A 14,386-nucleotide genomic window follows, 5' to 3' on the forward strand; every position below is an offset into this window, starting at 1 on the left:
GAGAGAAGATATGAGGATGGAAGCAGAGGTCAGAGATGAGAGAAGTTACTATGCTGTTGCTTTGCAATTGGAGGAAGGGGTCATGAACCAAGGAATGTGGGCATCCTCTAGAAGCTGAAAAGACAAGCCACAGATTCCCAAAGAATCTTTAGAAGGAACACATCTGTATTAGTCCACTTTCATGCTGCTAATAAAGGTATACCCAAGACTGGGTAATTTATACAGGAAAAAGGTTTAATAGACTCAGTTCCAGATGGCTGGGGAGGCCTTACAATCATGGTGGAAGGCAAGGAGGAGCAAGTCATAGCTCTGCAGCAGGCAAAGAGAGAGGTTGTTCAGGGAAACTCCCCCTTACAAAGCCATCAGATCTCATGAGACTTATTCACTACCATGAGAACAGCATGGGAAAGACCCACCACAATGACCCAGTTACCTCCCACAGGGTCCCTCCCACAACATGTGGGAATTGTGGAAGCTACAATTCAAGATGAGATTTGGGTGGGGACACAGCCAAACCATATCAACATCCTTGCAGACCCATTTTAAATTCTGACTTCCAGAACTCTAAGATTATACATTTATGCTGTTGTAATCCACTGTATTTGTGACAACTTTCTCCACCATTCTATCTTCTTATTTTTATATTTGTTTTCCCCTTAGCCCTTAGCTTATTTTTTATATTGTTGATCTTACTTTTTACCTATGGCTTTTTCTTTTTTTTTTTTTCTCAGTCCCCGTAGGGACTGCCAAAAATTGCCAATGCCAACTATATTTCAGGTCATCTTGGTGGGGTATTGGAAAAAGTTTTCAATTAGCAATAACTGCATCTCGGATAAACCTCATTGGCTACGATACTGCCACTGCACAAAGCTTACCTATAGCTTTTTAAAGCCTCCTTTGTAGGGACATGGATGAACCTGGAAACCATCATTCTCAGCAAACTGACAGAAGAGCAGAAGATCAAACACCACATGTTCTCACTCATAGGTGGGTGTTGAACAATGAGAACACATGGACACAGGGAGGGGAGCACTACACACTGGGGTCAGTTGGGGGGAAATAGGGGAGGGACGGTGGGGGGTGGGAAGCTGGGGAGAGATAGCGAGGGGAGAAATGCCAGATGTAGGTGATGGGGAGGAAGGCAGCAAATCACACTGCCACGTGTGTTCCTATGCAACAATTTTGCATGTTCTTCACATGTACCCCAAAACCTAAAATGCAATAAAATAAATAAATGGGAAAAAAAGAGACTATTAGCCATTCTTCAGTCACATTGCCAATATTTTCTCCAATTGTTTGTCTTGCAACTTTTTTCAGTCTTTTATATGTAGTTTTCCCCCCATAGTATATAGAAATAAGAATCATTATAACCTGTAGTATCAGAAAGTCTTGGACTTAAGTTTCAGCCCTAATTTTAGACAAGTTGTTTTACCTCCCTGAACTTTAATTTTCCTATATGTACATTGGGAAAATAATAGTATCAGCCTTATAAAGATAATTGTAATGATTAAATGAAATAATGCATATGAACAGTTATGATTGTATCTCATATTTAGTAAGTAATCAATACATATTATTCATTTTACTATTATTTTATTGGCATCTTTTATTTTCTAGTTTCTTCCCTTTGAAATTAATTTTTTATCTACATAATAGTACATATTTACAGGGTACATGTGATATTTTGAAACAAGCATACAATGTGTCATGATCAATTCAGGGTAATTGGGCTATCCATCACCTCAAACATTTATCATTTCTATGTTTTGGGAACATTCCAAAACTTTTCTAGCTATTTTGAAAAATATAATACATTATTGACAAATATAGTTGTCTTACTATGCTATTAAACACCAGAACTTATTCCTTCTATCTAATTGTATGTACTGATTAATCAACCTCTCCTCATTCCAATCTCCCCCTACCCTTCCCAGCCTCTGGTGATCACAATTCTACTCATTATCTCCATGAGATCAACATTTTTAGCTCCTACATATGAGTGAGAACATGTAGTATTTGCCTTTCTGCACCTGGCTTATTTCACTCGTGATAATGTTCTTAATTTCTATCCATGACACTGCAAATGACAAGATTTCATTCTTTCTTATGGTTGACTAATATGGTTTCTTTCTCTACCGAAGGACTTGAGGTAGGAAGCTTTGCATTTTATCTTGGATCCATTCAATGGCTCCAAATTTCATATAGTTAGGAGCTTGCCTTTTTCAGTCTCAATCAAATTATTCCCAGGACAAATTACTGCCATTTTCTTTTCTCTCAGACATTAAAGGAGAGTAGCAAGTCATCCTTATTTTCAGTCTGACCCATGATGAACTTGATGACCTGTCATTATAGTTAGCTGAGAAGCCTGGTTGCTGATGGATGCTTTGCTCTTTCACTCTTTAATTGGTGGATGAGGAAGAAAGAGGCAAAAGGAAGTCTTTCCCCATCATTTTCTCAGTTGATTCTACAGAAGATCATTTCTATTTTGATCCCAGTAATGGCAGGTGATGAAACTGCCAATAAGTTCCAGGCTTATCTAACAGCTGGCTCAAAGGTAATAATGTGTATAAATGTGAGCTCTAATCCAAGCTTTATTTGCAAAATGAAACTGTCTAAAAGTCAAACATCTGTTAAAAGAACGCAGAATTCTAGGCAAAATGTATCCAGAAGCAACTTGTATAACCTGCTAGTGCTAGTGCTTTTTGTTCTCATGATTTTTTTTTTTTTCAAATGAGTTTGCTTTTTGAAGTGGTGGGGGTGGGTAGACAAAAGTAGAAATGTCTTTTTAAAATACTCCAAGTACATTGAGTTTTCTTCTCTTTGATTTTGGATCAACATTGATTTGGCAGAATTTGGAAACAGATTTCTTTTTTCTAAGAGCAAAAGAACTTTAGTCCAAAGTGTTTTATTTCCTCTATCAGCAGAATTCTGAGGTCATTGTTACAGAAGATGACAATTCGGTTCATAAGGGAGCAGATCATTTTTTGTTGTTGTTCAGAGTTCTGACTATCAGATTATATGCTCTGTGATTGCAGGGATGCTTCTATTCTCTGTCCTAGTGTCAGAATTCTCACAAATGAACAAACAAAACAAAACAAACAAACACATACAAGATTATAAATGGGTTTGCTTATACCTACTGTCCCTTTGATTTGAAATGACAATAATTATTACTTCATCTCAAATTATCTATTTAGGAGCATCTGTCGAATGTCTAATATCCCAAAACTTGTGAGTATAGGAGAGAAAATAAAGCAGATTACTCTTTGACGTTACGGTACTTGGTATGCTGTACGTTTAACAACCAAGAGCAACCTTGGCCATCTACATGCTCTGGAAGATATTCCAGATTCATGTAATATCATCTGGAAGATATTCCATCTGAAGATATTCCAGACGATATTACATTAATCTGGAATATCTTCTCTACTCATTGCTTAGAATGTACTTGGTAATCCATCCTACTGAACTAGCATGTTATTCCATTCAAACGCCTTTCATGAGCCCAGAATCCCAATTGTTCAGCACTCCCTTCCTTCTCCTGATCCAACAGAGAAGCCAAGCTTTTCCCTTCTATGTTGCCTATCTCTCCCCAAGGAGTGCTGCCTTCTCACAGGGCCACTTCTTGTCTTGCACACTCTCAAGCTCTCTTCCTTTTGAAGCTGCAGTGCCAGAATTCTGATCCCTCAGTTGTCAGGACTGTTCTCTGTTTTCCCACTCAGGACGGGTTCCTCTCTTGCTGTGAATGATGTTATTTGGTTTCTTTTGCCACTTGGATCCATCACACTTTCTTCTTTATCACATAGCCCTCACTAGGCAGGACTCGAGATCTTCCACCGCTGGTTTTAATGGATTATTTACCTAGTTAGATGAACATGAGAGTCAGTAACATTTCTGTTTTCTAGTTATGCTAGAGGCATGAACTATGGTAGATTTTGGTTGCTCTGCTTGTTGACCTACCTGGTGTTTTGTGGATGTACAGAGAGATTTGAATTTATGTGTACACTGTTATCCTGGGGTATGTTTTTACTTAATGAAAATAAAACAGAATCTCTCCTTTGCTACTGTTAAACTAGTTCACTTCACCATACTCTTTTTGCAGATCTTACAAAGATCCTTATACAATTGCATGCAAATGTTTTAGTCCTGTAACTTGGTTTATAGATCTGAGATATCTATAAACCCACAAATCCAGTTATAACCCCACATATCCAGTTATAAGGAGAAAAGCAAATCAGCCTTGATATGGAGGTTCTTCTCTCCCCTAGCCCTACAAACATTCTCAGTGGAATCACTTATGGCTCTTTAAAAATCTTCTTGAAAGTTTTTATGGTTCTAAAACTCAATAACCAATAACATCCTTAGACCCAGGCAAGATGTTTCTTCTGAGCTTTGAACTTTAGAGGGTCCTACATCACACACACACACACAGACAGACACACACACACACACACACACACACTAATTTATTAAAGAACACACAGAATTCTTTGTCATTTGGGATCTAGCACTTGGTGCTGGCACAGTGTGACCAATAATCCTAAACATCTACTCTTTTAACCAACATTGTTCAAGTCCCAGAGAAAAGCTCCTCTACATTTCTTGCTGTATGTCCACAAAACAAAAGAAACTGTGTCCAAAGGCCATGAAGATTTGTGAATTGCACACCTGCTGACATCAGAGATGGACACTGCTTTGGAGTGCAGGGAGAATTGGAGCAGTAGAAGGGCTTAATTTTAGAGGAAAGACAAATCAATTAATTAGTCAAATAATATGACATATTATGTAATATGAATACTAGATTTTTACCTAACAAAATATAATTTCCCAAAAGTGTCAACTATTCATTTTCTTGCTTCTCTTAATGTTTTAATTTGTGATTCCAGAGAAACTCCTAAATTAGTGCAGGATTTGCAAGGATTAGCCAAAAATATTTTATTATATTAAAAAATCCATATTACTCTTAAATTTGCATGTATGTAAATAACGTGCATGATGTATGATACTAATGTTTACAATGGTGAGTAGATAGGTCTCCCAAATACTACAGTTCCAAATAAATTTATTTTTACAAAAATATTTTTAATTTTATTTTTATAGTTAATTGTATAATTTTGAAGTTTTAGAAGAAAAATGGTTTAAAAATACATTCAATTTTTAATCATCAATTTATTTTTTATATCTTGCATATAATTTTATTTTTTAGATGAAAATACACTCAAACTTGAATACTTTGAATACAATTACATTTTATGTTTTACTCCTTTAGTCCATGCTCAATCTTCTTAGATATTTGGTCAATTCTTAGTCTTCTGGCAGACCATGACTTAATGCATTTCTTATCTTGACATTACAAAGGTCTATTTGTCAAAGTTGAAGAACAGAATATTTAAATCAAGCATCATTTTTACTATTGCTCCAGCCCTGAAAATATAAGGGCAGATTTTCCTACAGTCTTTCTCGGTAACTTGTTCTAGTGGTTATCATTCTGTTATTTGAAAATTTTTTCTTGTATCAAACAGAAGTTTTCCCTACTGTATCTTAAGCCATTTCTTTTTATATTTCAGATTACACACACACACACCCATTTATATACATGTGGTAAACATGATCAGATGCGATTTTAAAAAACATGTCTTACAATTTTCCCTGAAAATGAGAATTTAGAATTGTGATTTTTTTTCTCACATTTTTATGATTGATTTTTCAGGCCTTTTCTCCCTACCATATACAGAGATGTGTACCTGTTTCTGAAAGGTAAATGAGAACTCCATGATGCTGTTATTATTAATAGAATAGCATTGAAAATATACATCTGAAAAGGAAGCAAAAGAGAAATGCATTGGAAATACATTTTTCAGGTCGTCTTAATTTTTCTGCAGTTAGCCTAAACTCAAATTGTATTTGGCTTGTGTATTACTAGTGACTGTGTGGAAAGCAAGTAAGCTTAGCTGGCTTAAAAGTTTGGGTTCTGTCTTCTAAGGATTCTGTCATGCTGACTGGAGGCTTAGTTGTTCATCTATAAAATATAGAGCTTCTGCTTCCAACCTTCTACCTATTTCACAGACACGCAGTAATGTTTTAATGAAAAGTACTTTGAGCTCTTTGGGGGGAAAAAAAGATGCTCTCTGTAAACAGAGAATTGGTACGAAAATGTTCTTTTCATTAGGTCTTTGGATCTCCTTATGAAAGTCCAGGCTACCTAATGGACGGGGATTTATAGACGGCCATTTGTAAAAACATATCCAAGCACACTCAAACATTAAACAAACACAGATGTGCAAATGAGATTATGAAATTGCCCAAGAATGGTACAGCCTGTACCTGGAAATTGATGGGAGAGACTGATTTTTCATAACTCGAGTTATTCTCACTCTCAACCATACATCGGAGACATAAACTGTCTGAACTCACCAGCACTGAAATGGCAATCCTTTTATAAAACTCTTAACAGTCCTCCAAGGGCAAAGAAAAATTAGGAACAGATTGTCTAAACCTGAGTCTATACTGGTCTTTTTACTTTTTTGTAGAGACATTAAAATCTCATCTAGATTGTCACAGGTACCAACAAGTAATTTTGAAGGACACACAGCTAGTGACTTGTAAGCCAAATGTATTGATTTTGTGATTTCCCATAGATTTCAGGAACTGCTATAGAAATAGGCTTTGGGAGCATCTGAGAGCTGCCTAAGGTTTTGTATTAGTATGTAATATACAGATGCTCCCTGAAGGGTAACCCCACAATATGAACCAGAAGGCATTGATCAAAATCCTGACTTTTAGGCTTTTATTATTTCCTCCCTCATTAAGTCTATGAGTGACACAAATGAAAGGAGATTCTAATGATGACAATGACATATTTTGATTAGGATCATCTACTCTGGTGGCCTTTTCTCCCAAATTCACTAAATTCTTGCTCAACTTTCTTCTTGACTCTCACTTGCACTGGTCATCTTCTGTTACCATTTGGCAAAAGCTTTCTGCCCTAAATGTTCCTGTCTTGCACAATGGAAATGATACTCATAAGGTCTCAATCAAATTGTCATGTGAATTATTTTACTTCTCATGAGGAAGATAAAAATAAACTAGATTGGGATTGGAAAAACCATTTCATATCATTGACCTCAAGCAGTCTTCATCTGTAGTCATTCCAGAGTGGTTTCATCTACTTTCTAACCTATTGTTGCATCTTCTTCATGGTGACTAAAGCTACTCTCCTATTGCTCAATTCTTGTTACGACTTGGGAGGTTATTGTGGTTGGTTTGTTTTTAATATCTTGCCCAATCTTTCCATTTTTAGTTCCAGACTATTGCATATAACCACTTTCAACTATCCCATTCTTTGCAGAAAGACACAGTACTGTATATGACCTAGCTCAAGTATTTTTCGGTCTCATTTTAAGGTGGGTGCATCATACCCACAGACTTTATAAAAATTGCAAGTGGGAGATTGTTATACAATTTCTTTTTATTCTCATAGTGACCAGGTTTTGGGTAATTCACAATTATTATTGCATTGATTCCTCATAATTATCCTGTTAAGTTGGATATTAAAATCCCATTTGGTATATGAGGAAGCTGAAGACAAGACAGTTTAGTCAACTAACTAATCCAAGGTCATCCAATTTGTAATTGACAGTGCTACTAACTTGAATCCAAGTTTGACTAACTCTGAAACCCATTTCTGTGTGTCATATTCCTGCCTCCCCATTAATCTGCCTTAATTCAGTCTTACACGTACTTTTCTTTGTCCATCTCTTAAAAAGTCATGCTATCAATATAAATTCCTATTTTACATTTTAGACACCATTTTAAAATTTTCATCAGAATTCTTACTATTATTAAATTTCATTTTGCTTAAGAGAAGTAAGCACCTGGGCTATACATACACCACCTCTCTCTGATCCTTCTGCTGGGGTTAAGCGTACATTTGGAAGCCTCCATAGCCATGCATTGTACTGCCTTTCCTTAGATACGATGTAAAGAAAATATCACTCAAAAATGCAATGTCCACAGAAACCTTGGGAAGTTTACTAAAATAAACAACCATACTTTATTCTAAGCTCCAAGAAAAAGGTTTTAATCTCTTAGTTCAAATAAATATTTTTCAATAGAGTCAGAGACTGTTTCCCATGGAGCTCTGTTAGTATGCAAAGACGTTTTAGAATGTTACATAGTTATCATTTCTTCCTACCTTCATGATTTGTTATCAAATATGCATCTTAAGTATTTGAATCAGTTGTAAGCAGTTGCTCATTTGACCAAAACTACCCTGCTTGTTGCAAATGTGAATTGGGAGGAGCTCTATAAACTGTTACCTCTTGTTCAAACTGTACTACAGTGTTTTGTTAACCTACTGCCTATATGTGGGTAGTAACAGAAACACATATAGCAAATGATTATAACTTTTTCCAAGGGAAATTTCACCATTGGTTTCAATCATGCAAAGTGACTGAACATGAGATAATGGTTTTCACGTTCTTAGAATTGTTTTCTGCAACATGTTTTACTTTAATAAAAGTCAGGATATCATTTTGAATATTTCATTCATTCATATGAGCCTGGCTGTCACCCAGGTAGAATCACACATCATTTGCTTATTTAATTTTGAGTAAGCTGGTACCATAACTGAATCCAATAACAACAAAAACATTGAGAAAGTTACCACCATCTCAAAAATAATGCTTCTATCACTATCTCCAGATTTCTTTTTTTCCTTAATTCGTAACAGTTACTTACTTAAATAAGTTTTCCTATTCAGTGAGCAGCTGCATAAATCATTAGAAAATGGCCAGAAATAGAGAAATGCCAAAAAGCTCTCTTTTTTTGGTCTTTATTTTAATGTAATAGAATGAATATAGGTGCACCCAGTGTGTGTGTATGTGTCTGTGTGTGTGTGTATGTGTGTGTTTAATAGCGGTGGTTTTGGGCTCAAATTAAACTTCTGTCAAACTATTAAGCATCATAGATCTTTAAAATCAAGTGGATAAAGCTGTAGGTCTTCTGCCTTTCTAAGCTGATTAACTGAATTCTTTCTACTACACGTGGGTTTTCTAATATTCCTGACTTTGTATTATTGTTTTGTGTCAGACTTAGACTTCTAATGGAAACTTTCAATTCCAAATAGAGAAAATAATAGCAACAATAATTTATCTTTTGGCTTCCAGTGTCTTTTCACATTCTTCTCACTTGAACTTTAAAACAATCCAGCTGGGCAAAAGGGCAAACCTTACTCTCTCCATTTTATTGAGTAAGAAATGGAAGCACAGGAATAAAACCACTCGTTTACCAAAGTTACTCTCAGTCTCACTCTCATTTCTCCTCACTCTGTGTTTCCTGGTTGCAAACACTATATCCCCTAGAGACACCTCCAATGATTTCTTGGAGTTCCTGGAATATAATTTAGAAATACCTATTCATTCCTTCTTGCCCACTTTTCAATGTAGTCAGCCTACCTAAGACTAAATATAATTGTCATCCATTTGGGGAAGGAGGGTAACATGCTTTACAGAGCAGAAATGTTATTCACTCAATGCTGCAGCAGTTTGTTTAAATCAGTGTGCTCCTTTTTATATGAGCTCTGATACCATTCTTTATGGGTCACTTAAGAGGCATTTACTTGGTACTTGTCATGATCAAATCACAAAATGAAGATGATTATTGCTCTCAGACATTTCATGTGAAAGATGTGAAAGAGAAGAAAAACTGCTATGTCACAGAGTTGAAATCGTCCTGAGCTTGTCATTCAAGCCCCAACTGCCATGTGTTTGTGGTTTAGTTTTGGGGAAATTAGCACTAGGGACTCAGTTTTCTCATTTGTCAAATCTGGTAATTTTCCAAGGGTTTTCTAATTTCTAGAGCCCTCTAAGTCTGTGAAGAGCCTCTCCAGCCCTGTTTATCTCTATGCCTCAATCCAATTCTCCATCCCAGCCAAACTACACTATACATTCATTTTTCCTCTGTGTTTTCTAGTTCCAAAACTGGGCTTACTAATTTTCTTGTATGTAGGGCCAGTTTCACTCTACATCCCTGACTAAAATGACCCAAGAAGTATTTAAGCAAATGTAAATACCAACCCCATCCACTCAATATAACCTGTGAGGCTTCTTAAAGTTTTCTATTTTGGATGACCTGGAATTTCCCCCATGTTATACTTCTCTCTATTGCAGTCTTTCTATATCTTTAACAGGGATTCTACGCCTGATACATCACCAGGATTCCGTACATGTTGAGATGTCCTTCTACTTCATCTTGCAACTCTGGCACAGATCACTTGACTGAAATGAGTCTGGGAATTATGATCATTTTATATTGAGTTTTTTTCCCACTAAGTTGCTTTCATTCTGTCCTCCAGATTCTCCCTCTAGCATCTCCCTTCCTTTCCTTTTTCTCCCAAATCTGAACAGTTACAGAACTCCTTTCTTCTCATCTTCTGGGCTACTATATAGCCATGCTTCACTGTAGCATATCAAATATGTTCCTTACACATTGATCTTGGTAGCAGGATTATACAACCAGAGTTCTCATTATTCTTGACTGGTAGCAGGATTATACAACCAGAGTTCTCATTATTCTTGACCCAAGGAGAGAGAATTGTTGATAAAATTGGCAACAACAAGGACAAACATGATTTATGTATATATTGATTTAAGAATTATGGGAAGTCTAGCCATAAAAGGCAATATTTTATGTACTTGGCAGACAATATGAAAAATATAATAATCGAGGGCAAAGTTGTTTCTCTAAGAATGATTCTTAGAGGTGAAATTCAGAAGTTATTTACAGATCTGGAGACCAAACAATAAAGGGGAAAGGAATTAGGAACTTTAGAAAAATATTGTTTTAGGCAAGAAGAGAGAAGACACACAGAGAAGATTAGCTGGGGTAGTGATGGGTGAGAGGAGCAGCAGAGGATGTGTATAGCAGCGGATGAGGAAGGGCTATGAGGAACTTTGAAAGGGTGGAAACTTGGACTTTCGAAGATAGGAAGAGATTGGTGAAGAGATGTGGCTAGAACTAAAATTTGGAATGAACACTGGCAAAGAATCTCCTCATGGTGTGTTGGGAAAGGTGGATGAAAGAGTAAGTGAGATGAAAGGAAGGGAAATTGAGTCATAGTCCCCCATTCCAAATATTCACTGCTGAGGGGAATTGAGCAAACAGCAAAGCTTAAAAAGAACTCATGACTGGATATCCTCAATGAGAGTGAAACTTCTTTCTTCCAGTTCCTGCTTGAAAATATAAACAACATGCAAATTCAAATAAAAAAATTCTTCCTGTGTCACGTTGAGAAACCCTCTGTTTACTTTGTTGTTGTGACTCACTTTGAGAGTATTCTTACAAGAATGCAGTTTGTAGGGATGGGCAGACCTGTTGGGGGAAAAACAAGAACCTTATTGGAATGTTTACCCATTCTTGGGACCATAGTTTTCTTTTTTCTTTTTTTTAAAAAAACAAAAAACAAACAAAACAAAGCCTCTATTCCTTTTTAAAAGATTCAGTTTAGGTTTGGAGAGGAAAAATGTCTCAGATATAACAGCATAGCTGGGGTGAGGTACTCAAAAATTCTAAGAATCATTTTTTAAAGAAGCAGTAGAAGATCCCCAATGACTTAAAACAAAAATCACTTTTCTTAACTCAAGTTTTATCCAGGTGGGTACTGAGAGACAGGTAAACTTGCAGGAACAGAATGATGGATGGTCATACTGGGGAAGTGCTGCCTGGGAATAAAGAAGACTTAGACACATTATAGTTAATTGCAGCTACATGGATGAAAAGGAGACAGGGAAAGCAAGAGGTCACTATAGCTCAAATCAAATCAAAGAATCAAAGCCCTGTACTTCAAGTGAAATATTTTTATGATACAAAGTGTCTGTGTGAGGGGCTTAAATGTGTAAGTAGAGGGGTTCTGTCTCAAAAAAAAATGAGCTTTCTTCCACAACAACTAAAATCCACATGGAGAATTTTGAATCAGATGGAGGAGGAAAACAAAGTAAGTTCTCTGTAAATATAAAAATGCTGTTAAAGGATTGGCGCCCTTTTTTCTCGTCTTTTTCCCTTTTTTGGAGGTTGGAGGAGGGGTAGATAATCGTGGCTTTGGAACATTTAATCCTGACATACTTTATAAGGAGCCGCATTCAGCAAAGTCTTTTGATATTCTTAATCTGTCTATCTTTGATCTCTGGAGAGAAGAATCTGAGGGTGTTGTGGTTAGCTGTAAAGAAATAAAAAGATATTAATTCAATGACACGTGTGTGAGAGAGTAATAAGCTAGAAATTAGGAGATGCTATGTAGTTGGGGGTTCAATGGAGTTTCAGCATTTCTGGGGAGTACTGTACAGCGGGGGCTGTGTATGAAGCCTTTGAGCCAAGTGGTTGGAGACAAGGCAGATGGTATTTTATTTTTTATTTTATTTTATTTTTTATTTTTATTTACTTATTTATTTTTTTGAGACGGAGTTTCACTCATGTTACCCAGGCTGGAGTGCAATGGCGCGATCTTGGCTCACCACAACCTCCGCCTCCTGGGTTCAGGCAATTCTCCTGCCTCAGCCTCCTGAGTAGCTGGGATTACAGGCACGCGCCACCATGCCCAGCTAATTTTTTGTATTTTTAGTAGAGACGGGGTTTCACCATGTTGACCAGGATGGTCTCGATCTCTTGACCTTGTGATCCACCCGCCTCGGCCTCCCAAAGTGCTGGGATTACAGGCTTGAGCCACCGCGCCCGGCTGGCAGATGGTATTTTAAAGGGAATCAAAACAATAGTAATTAATCTGTTTTATTTTGACTTTCTGCTTAAGATTTTTTTTCTCAAAGCACTTACGCTTATTATTTGAGGAGAAAATACACAATCTTTCCTAATTCTTTTTAGAAGCCAATTCAAATATGCCTAGTCCTTCCTAAGTGCTTTATGTATTTTAACAAGTAAAACTAAGAAAATTGTATTTGTCAGTGCTTTATGTGAGTATGGCCATGAAGTGTTTTCATCAAATTTGCACAGCATTTTTGTGTGACGTAATTTCACATACAGTTATGTGGCATACAAATAATTAATTTTAGAGACTCCCTGGGAAACACATCAAAGAGATACTGAGTCATCTTCTTGAAGAGTTTGAAGCCAAGATTGACAAGAGGCCTGGTTCAGAACAGACATGGCATTTACACTGAGGACCATGGACAGAGAACATGGTGGGTCACCACATGGGCCCCAATCAAGTCTCAAAAACAAAGTCTGAAATTTTGGAATATCTGTGACAGCTGTTTCTCACAAGGCAACTTTGAGATCCAAAGAAACAGCAGAGAGGGGCTTACTTAAAAATAATTAAGGATTCCTCTATGTCTAGCAGAGAATGCCAACAAGTCTTCAGAGAAAACAATGGGGAAAAGCTTGTGGTATTCAGTGGGTTACAAGATTGCCATCTACATATATGATTTTCCTCTTCCATCTGTAGATAAGTTATATCCCTGGAAGAAAGCAGACCTGTCTTATGTTATTATTAGATTTATTTATGTTCACAGTTTTATTTTCCCAATAAGAAAACAAGAGGTAATGCTTTCTAATTCTTTTATGATCATTCATGGCACTTAGGATAGTGACAGGCATACAGCAGTTTTAAAATACATATTTTTGGTTAATAAGTTTAGATTGAAAAGTTGGATAAATGAATCAAAGATTCGGATAATTCATGGTCCTGAAGGTTAGACCTGTAAACCTGTAAAAGTCTTTCAATTTCTTTGATCAAGCAATGAAAGTGAATTGCATTTCTTTTTCAGCAGAGTTTGTTTTGCAATCTAAATTTTTTGGAGTTTGCTTTGAAAAGGTTGAAATGAAAAGCATGGCAGTGAATCAACAATTTAAGAAGGTTAACAATTAGTCATAACTGTAATAGATGAGACAATTACACCATCTTTATCTTTTAAAAATAACTAAATTTTTAATTAGATTTTAATCATAAAAGTCAGAGGTAGTGTAAGTTTAGAAAATCTGAAACACAGTCTGTGTTGGCAAAACTGCTTAATCTCAGATGTGTTAACTTGGCCAAATTAACTGAAACAGATGGTGAGAAGCTTTTGTTCCTTAAGAGATCAATTGATGATTGCATGATCTTAATGATCTTTAATATTTTAAGACTAGGTCTCAGAACTCAAGTTTGTAAGTGTTGCTTTTATTTTATTCCTTAAAATGTCCTATAAAATATCAATTATTTGATCTCTGCTTTAGCATAGTGCAATATGACCAGTTAAAAAGACTGGTACTTCAGTTTTGACTTTGCTTCTGTGAAACATGTGACTCTCCTGCTTCCTGACACACATTTTAGATTTTTGTGAGCCATCAGTTTTGAAAGTAGTAATTTCAGATGAACAATATTGGCTTCAGATGACAG

General features: G+C 36.3%; 1 non-coding gene across 1 annotated transcript; it reads right to left on the bottom strand.

The window, feature by feature from the left end:
* Window positions 1-731: 731 nt before the first annotated feature.
* Window positions 732-872, bottom strand: LOC119466797. The gene has a single exon (XR_005195276.1). It is a non-coding gene; the product is annotated as a U4 spliceosomal RNA (small nuclear RNA).
* Window positions 873-14,386: the final 13,514 nt, after the last annotated feature.

This window comes from Cebus imitator, unplaced genomic scaffold (genome assembly GCF_001604975.1).
Source record: "Cebus imitator isolate Cc_AM_T3 unplaced genomic scaffold, Cebus_imitator-1.0 Scaffold229, whole genome shotgun sequence".
Taxonomy (NCBI): Eukaryota; Metazoa; Chordata; class Mammalia; order Primates; family Cebidae; genus Cebus; species Cebus imitator.